This window comes from Marmota monax, unplaced genomic scaffold (assembly GCF_021218885.2).
Source record: "Marmota monax isolate L192 unplaced genomic scaffold, Marmota_monax_Labrador192_F-V1.1 WCK01_AAM20220418_F8-fsc00051, whole genome shotgun sequence".
NCBI classification, from domain to species: Eukaryota; Metazoa; Chordata; class Mammalia; order Rodentia; family Sciuridae; genus Marmota; species Marmota monax.
The window spans coordinates 9,284,509-9,291,942 of record NW_026695202.1 but is presented as its reverse complement, the minus strand read 5'-3'; positions in this window follow the sequence as shown (position 1 = coordinate 9,291,942).

Sequence of the window (7,434 nt, the reverse complement as noted above, 5' to 3'; positions counted from 1 at the left end):
TTTTAAAAAATGAAATTGTCCATGATAAAAAGACAAACAAGTGGGCGAGGAAAGGGCAGTGGGTGGGGTGCGAGGGCCACTGTGGGGGAGGCTGGGGACCAGGTCGCTCCAAGTGAAGGGTCCACCTCCTTCCTGGGAGTTTGTCCTTCCCGGTTCCCTGCAAGTCACGGGGCCTGGCTCCTCTCTGTCTGGACTTCAGGTTTTTTATATAATTGAAAAAAAATCTACTATATTTGCATTAAATAATTTAACATTTTACATTCTCCGAAGTGTGCGATTCTCAAGTGTGCAGGGCGGTGGATATTTATCCATCTACGTGCTCACACAATCCCCCACACACACCAAGAGGTAGAACATTCTGCCCCAGAGGAGTCTGTCCTCTCCCGAGTCCCTGTCTCTCAAAGGTGACCGCTACTCATTTCTGTCACTGTAGGTCACCTCTGCCTGCTTTCTACAAGATCGTGGTAAAATATACAAAACATAACATTGACCATTTTCACCCGTTTTTTTATTTTTATTTATTTTTTGGACCAGGGACTGAACCCAGGGGCACTTAATCACAGAGCCACATCCCCAGCCCTTTTAAATACTTTATTTAGAGGCGGGGTCTCACTGAGTTGCGTAGGGCCTCGCTAAGTGGCTGAGGCTGGCTTTGAACTTTCGATCCTCCTGCCTCAGCCTCCTGAGCCGCTGGGCTTACAGGCGTGCACCACCGCACCTGGCCATTTTTACCATTTTTGAGGCATACAGTTTGGTGGCCTTAGGGCAGACATACTACTGTGCAACTATCACTTCCATTTCTAGAACTTTCTCATCATCTCAAACTGAAACTCTGTACCCACTGAGTAACAACCCCATTCCCACCTGGAATGAAATTATGAAAACGTTATGGTAAGAAACCAATGCCTGGGGAAGGGTCAGCTCCCCTCCCCTCTCAGCCTTTCTCCAGGAAGCCTAACTAACTCTGGCCACCTCCATTCTACCTTCTGTCTCTGTGTCTGACTACTCTAGGGACTTCATATAAGTATATAAGAATCTACCGTGTTTGCTTTGTCCTTTTGAGACAGGCTTATCTCACTTAGCATAATGTTCCCGGGGCTCATTCAAGTTGGAGCATATGTCTGGGTTTTCTTCCTTTTCAAGGCTGAATAATATTCCCTCGTAGGCACATACCACTGTTTGTTTACCATCAGTGGACACTCGGGTTGGTGTCTGTTCTGGTGATCACAAATCACACTGCTATCGCCATGGGTGTCCAACTTCCTGCTCAAGTCCCTGCTTCCCCTTCTTTGGGAGTGTTTCCAGAAGGGAATTACTGCTCATGTGTTGATTCTATGGTTAATGTTTTGAGGAACCACTCAACCGAGTTGTCTGTTTTTAAACTTGACTGGCATGGAGTCACTTTGTATTGGGTGGAAACAATAAAATGATTTCAATTAGACAAACCCAGAGGTGAAGTTTCCTGACACCAACATGGTCCCTGAGCCTGCCCTGCTCTGGCTTGTCAATCCCAACCCGATTCCCCCGTGACGGGCACCACTGCTGATCTGAAATCCTGGTCCAAAGACAACCTGCGACTTCCGGGAAGCCGTCCGACGGGCAGACCTCCAGATGGAACGAGGGAGTGGAGCCAAGCCCCAGACCCCGTCTCCCTGACGCCCGTGGAGATGAACTCAGATGTAAAACGTACCAGGAGTGACCAAAGCCACCGGTGAGGAAAGAGAAGGCCGTCTGCACTGGGTTTTGGAGGGAGACGGGAGGGCAAGAGCAGACCTGGTTGTGAAATGGTAAGGAGTGAATGCCTGGGGGCCGATCACCTGCCCTCTGGCTTTCTCCAGGAGCCTGATTAACCTGGGTCCCACCTTTGGGATCGTAAATTACTGCCCTGGGAGTCTGACCACTCCCTGTTGAAATGATGCCTCTGGACAGAGCCCTCTCTTGTCTCCTGTCCCTGTGAGCATGCCTCATGTCCCCGTCTCTGCACAGGCCTGCAGCATGCCTCATGTCCCCGTCTCTGCACAGGCCTGCAGCATGCCTCATGTCCCCGTCTCTGCACAAACCTGCAGCGCATAGATTAGGATTCTTTTTTTTTTTAAAGGAAAAAGCCCAGTGATAGGATGGGTCCAAGATGACCCCAAATAACCTATAAATGTTGTGAGACGCTGAGGATCGGGCTCAGGATTTGGAGTTGGTCCTCCTCTGGGGCCACCGGTGTAAAGTTTGCCCTTCTCTCTCCCAGTGCTGCCTGCTGCGTCTAGACCAGTCTGTTTCCCACGACAGACCAAGCAAAGCCCTGAGGGAGGCTGGTGGCCCTTCTCCACGTGATCCTAAGCCCCTTCAGCCAGAGTGATATGGAGAAAGAAGGACGTTAACCACCGTGGGCAGATATGCCCTTCTGTGGAGGGGAGCCTAGGCACTAGGCAGGAGGCCTGAGAAAGGGCCTTCAAGGTCCCTGCGTGTCACCTGATCACCTGTGTCACCTAATCACCTGACCACCTGTGGGTAACCTCACATTCATCTTGCCGCACCTGTCCGTGGGGACTTTCTGGAGTGCACTGTGCCCAAATACCCTGGAAGAACTCTTGTTTCAGTTGACATGACAATGTGGGTAACCCGAGGGTCACTTTCACCACAAAACATTTAGATCCTGGAAAACCCTAGTCTTTAAAAGCAATTCGCTCCCCTCCCGGGAGGTGAAGGGATTCTCTAGGGAAGCACCTGCATCTAAACAAAACCCAAAAGATCAACAGAAATAGCAGCTGAAATCTGAGTACAAAGCAGAGGTGACATCCCATCTGCTACCAATGCAAACGCGGAGGAGCAGTTGGGACCACCTGGAATATAGAGGGAAAGGCTCCCCTGCAGCCCTGGCAGGGGACCTACGCAGCTCCCGGCTCCCAGCGGAAGCAAACGCACGTCTCCCAGGACAGAAGTGGCCTTAGAACCGGCAGAGAGGTCTAGACTGCAGGGACTTGGGACAACCAGATACGGGCACCAACAGCTGTGGGAGGGCGATGAAAGTCCCACTCTCCCTCTCTTCTAATCTCCCTCCCTCTTTTCTTTCTCCTTTTCCCCATATTCTGAGCTACCCAAAACGGTGGGCGTTAGTGGCCGTGAGAAAATCCCAGAGACATTAGTGGGGACATCCCAGAGGCCCGTGAAGGCACAGAGGATGCCGAAGGTGCAGAAAGACGACAAGGAGGCTCCGGGTCCCACCCGCGGTCTCAGGAGCGCGGAGGCAGGTCCTGGGGCTTCCTTCCCGTGTCATCTAACCCACAGGGTGGCAGAGGACAAGAGTCACATCTCAGGAAGTCTCAGACCTCTCTCGTTCCGCACTGGAAATTCTAAGAGAGAAGAGTCAGTGTCGGGGTCTAATAGGGCTGCCCCCCACCCCAGTGTATAGCAACAGCGTCTCTTACAAGTGGTGACGTTCCCTAGCATCTGAGCGACCCAGCACCATCTGGGCAAGGACATGCTACGTACGGTGACCCGGGACTGGGCATCTGTACCACGGTCTGACACGGCACTTCCTCACCTCTAGCACTTCTCAAAATATCCTTTGGGAAACTGTTATCATCTTTACTTACAGATGAGGAGACTGAGGCCGAAACAGTAAAAAACAAAAACAAAAAAACATCCACAGTGACAGAGCTGGTTTAGTTAGTGGTGACATTTCATTTTCCCTCCATTTTCTCTTTTCTCCTGAGACCATTTCAAGATAGAAAGAGGGTTAAGGCCCCCTTCCAGTTTCACAAGTGGCCTCAGCGATGTCTTTCATAGCCCAAGATCCTACCTGGGACCGCGTGTCACATTTAGCTGTCCCATTTCTACGGTCTCCTTTAGATCAGAACGGTTGCCTCAGTTTCCCTGGTGTCTTTGAAGTCTGCAGGCCGGTTGCTCCGCAGCATGGCCCTTGATCCAGGGCTGCCCTGATGACAGAACCAGTTCGTGCATTTGGGGACAGAAGAACCGAGAAGTGGCACTGGATTCTCTCATTGCGTCCTCTCAGGTTCAGTGTCAACCTGTCCCGTTGAACCCGTCGTAAAGTTACTTTTCGTAATTAGTAAGTATCTAGTGGGGAAATTATCTGACTCACTCTTTTCCTCCACTCATTTCAACCTGCCGTGATGCTCATTAACTAAATTAAATAGAACCCAGACCTCGAGTGCGGCCGGGGATTTCAAAATCCCACCACCCTTCGGTGCTTATTACGCGGCATTCTACTGTATGAAGAGCTCCTCCCCCTTCATATTTGTCCACTTATTTAATCAGTTTTGGATGCAGATTTGGGTCATTAACTGGGTTGTACCAGCTGCTGGCATTGGATGCTGACGTCACCCTTGGATGATCACGTCATTCCAGATGTGGCAGCCGGGGCTCCTTCCACCTGCTCCACCTCCTCCCCACTCCCCCTTCATTAAGTGCTTCCTGAGGGCGCATCGGTCTCGTCTTGCACTTTTCTTGCCCGAGCCTGGGACTCGCTCATTTCCCCACGAGCTACGGACCCTCTTAGTGGAGGGAGGCATTTAGAGCCAAGGTGCGCTTGTGCCCTGCCACAGGGGGCCCCTGCCCTGGGGCCTCTTGGTGGACAGAGCCAGGGAGTGAAGGAGTGAAAGCACACATTACCGTGTGCATGTATCTGCCCGATCCAGTCCCTCTCCCCAGGGTTCAAGGTCATTCTCCTGTCTGCACCTGCACCTCCCTCTGGGCTGTGGGAAGGCAGACTTTGGTCTTCAGAACATGACTCAGCCTCTCCCCTCCTGGGCAGCCTGCAGGGCTTCTGCTCCGCCCTGCACCGACACCCTCAGTTATGGGGTCAGGTGGTGTTCCCCAAAATGACAAGCAAAGTCTAAACCCCAAGAGCCTCCAAGTGGGACATCCATTTATTTATTAATTATTTATTAGAAATAGGGTCTTTACAGAACTGATCAAGTTGCAATGAGGTATTCAGGATGGGCCCTAGTCCAGTGTGAGGACAGACTCATCCATGTGCGAAGGCTGTGCCCTTATTTATTCTGCCCCTTCTATAGACCAGTAGGAGGGAACTGTGCACTGGCCAGCAACATCTTAGTAGGTCCCACAGCAGGTGCAGGGATGCTGGGTTCCCAGGTCAAGCACAAACTGCCACTTGTTTGTGTCTAGCCTGTGAGCCACAAATGGCTTTGACATTTTTAAATGTTTGGGGGAAAAAATCAAAAGAAGAAAAATATCTTGGCAGATGGAAATTATATGAAGTTATTAAAATTTCAGCTTCCATAAAGAGCTTGATTGAGCACAGCTACATTTGTCCGTTTGTTCTCCATGGCTCTGTGACATTTTTGCAACTTCAGGGGTAACGTTCAATCATTGAAACAGAGGCCATGCGACCTCAGAGCCACGTCCACTCCCTGGATCTTTATATAACGTGGCCAGCGCTGTTCAGGCACAGGTGTGCCAACAGCATCCTGCACAGGTGAGGAAAAGAGAGACGACTTCCACCCAGGGATGAGGGGGTGGCTTGCAGGGGCAGGAAGGGCTCTGGGTTGTGAAGGAGGATATGAGACCTTGGCATTCATTAATTGACTCATCCATCCAACGAGCACTGAGCACTTGCTGTATGCACTAACAGAATATGATGATGACCTGGGAGGAATTGCAGCTTAGCGGGGGTGCACCAGCCTGTGTCTCCTGTGCACCTGAAGGACCCCCACTCACTGGAAGCCAGGACTTGCCTCCTGCTAGGTCAGAGGATGATCCCCAGAAGAGGTGTCCCCAGAGTTGCGCCTTGGAGATGCTGGAGGCTCTTGTCAAGGGCAAGGAGTGAACCTTCTTAGCAGTGGAGTTTGCCCTAGGACTAGTCCCTCCTCCCTCCTCCCTCCTCCTCCCTCCTCCCTCCTCCCTCCTCCTCCCCCTCCCTCCTCCTCCTCCCTCCTCCTCCCTCCTCCTCCCTCCTCCTCCCTCCTCCTCCCTCCTCCTCCTCCCTCCTCCCTCCTCCTCCCCCTCCCTCCTCCTCCTCCCTCCTCCTCCCTCCTCCTCCCTTCTCCCTCCTCCTTCCTCCTCCCTCCTCCTCCTCCCTCCTCCCTCCTCCTCCTCCCTCCTCCCTCCTCTGTGGAACCTCTGATTTAGCATCTTCTGAGGCCCCTGGTAACTGCCCGCACTTGTGTCTCCTGTGCTAGCCTGACAACCCATCAGGATCAGGGACCATACCATCCCTTATCCCTAACGCTGAGGCGTCAGAGATGCTCATTTGGAGTCTGTGGAATGGACTAGAATGGAACAGACAGGACGGGGCCGGGTCAGGTGGGGAAGGGGATGATGCAGTAGCCCAGGGTGGTCTGCCTGCAGGACCCTCGGGAGTTGTGGGCTCTTCCAAGGTCCTCTATGGGTCATTCTGGATTCCCTCGGTGGCTCTTCTGGGCATTTATCTGCAATCATCTTTTTTTTTTCTTTCTTTCTTGGATTTTACGGTATCTAAGTGGACTTCCTTCTTCTTTCTTGAGCAATTGCAACTACCAAACCTCAGTTCGCTATCTCCCAGGCACGGCCAGCCTGTGCTTGAAGGTCCTTCCTTAAACAATTGACATCCTGTCCCTCCGGCCCTCTTACCTTCCCCCACTGTGGCCAGGTCTGAATTCGTGTCCATTCTGCTCTGGCAAGGCCTCAGAGGTCTTCCCTCTCTCCCTGTCCTCTCCGCCACCCCCCAAGCCAGGTCTTAATTGTGACTTGAAGAGCTTCCCACTGGGCAGTCCTGCCTCTTGTCCCCTTGGTACCAGCTCTTCTTCACAGGGTGGCCTTGTGGCACAACTCCAGGGTACACTCACACTGTGCCACACAGTGACCATCACCCCCGGGGTCCCACGCCCCAGGGCGCTGACCCAGAGCCCCTCCCAGTTAAGGAGCCTGCCCGCCCACCTCAAGGCTCCCAGTTCCCCCAACCAAGCCAGCCCTGAAGTCACCTCCCTGAGGCCTCCGGGCCTCACTTCCCACTTCTCCCTCCTCTGTTCCCAGGAGAGTTTCTCTCAGCCACGAGCGTAACCTAGCTGCAGCCATCTTTAAAAGCCAACACTTCCCTTTAGCCCAGTTCCTCTGGACCCCGTCCTGCCTTCAACTCATTCAGCCGCCCTTTCTGAACACCTGCTGGTGCCAATCCCTGGTTCTGGACACGGGGGACATAGCAGTGACCAAAGCCACCAAAGTCTCTGTCTTCGGGACTCCTCCGTCTTCAGGGGAGATCACAAGCTGCGGTGGACACGGGGTGGGCAGGTGCTGTGGGTCATCAGCGAGGGAGATGGGGGGCTGCAAACAGAAGCAGAGCCAGTCGGGGGCCCGGGTGCTCGGGGAGGGCAGGCCAGAGAACCAAAGGGGACGGCCGGGGCCAGCCTGCTCAGCAGAGGGACACTGATTTCTTATCCCCAGTGACCGTCATGGTGCCTCACCTCCCGCTTCTTCCTCACC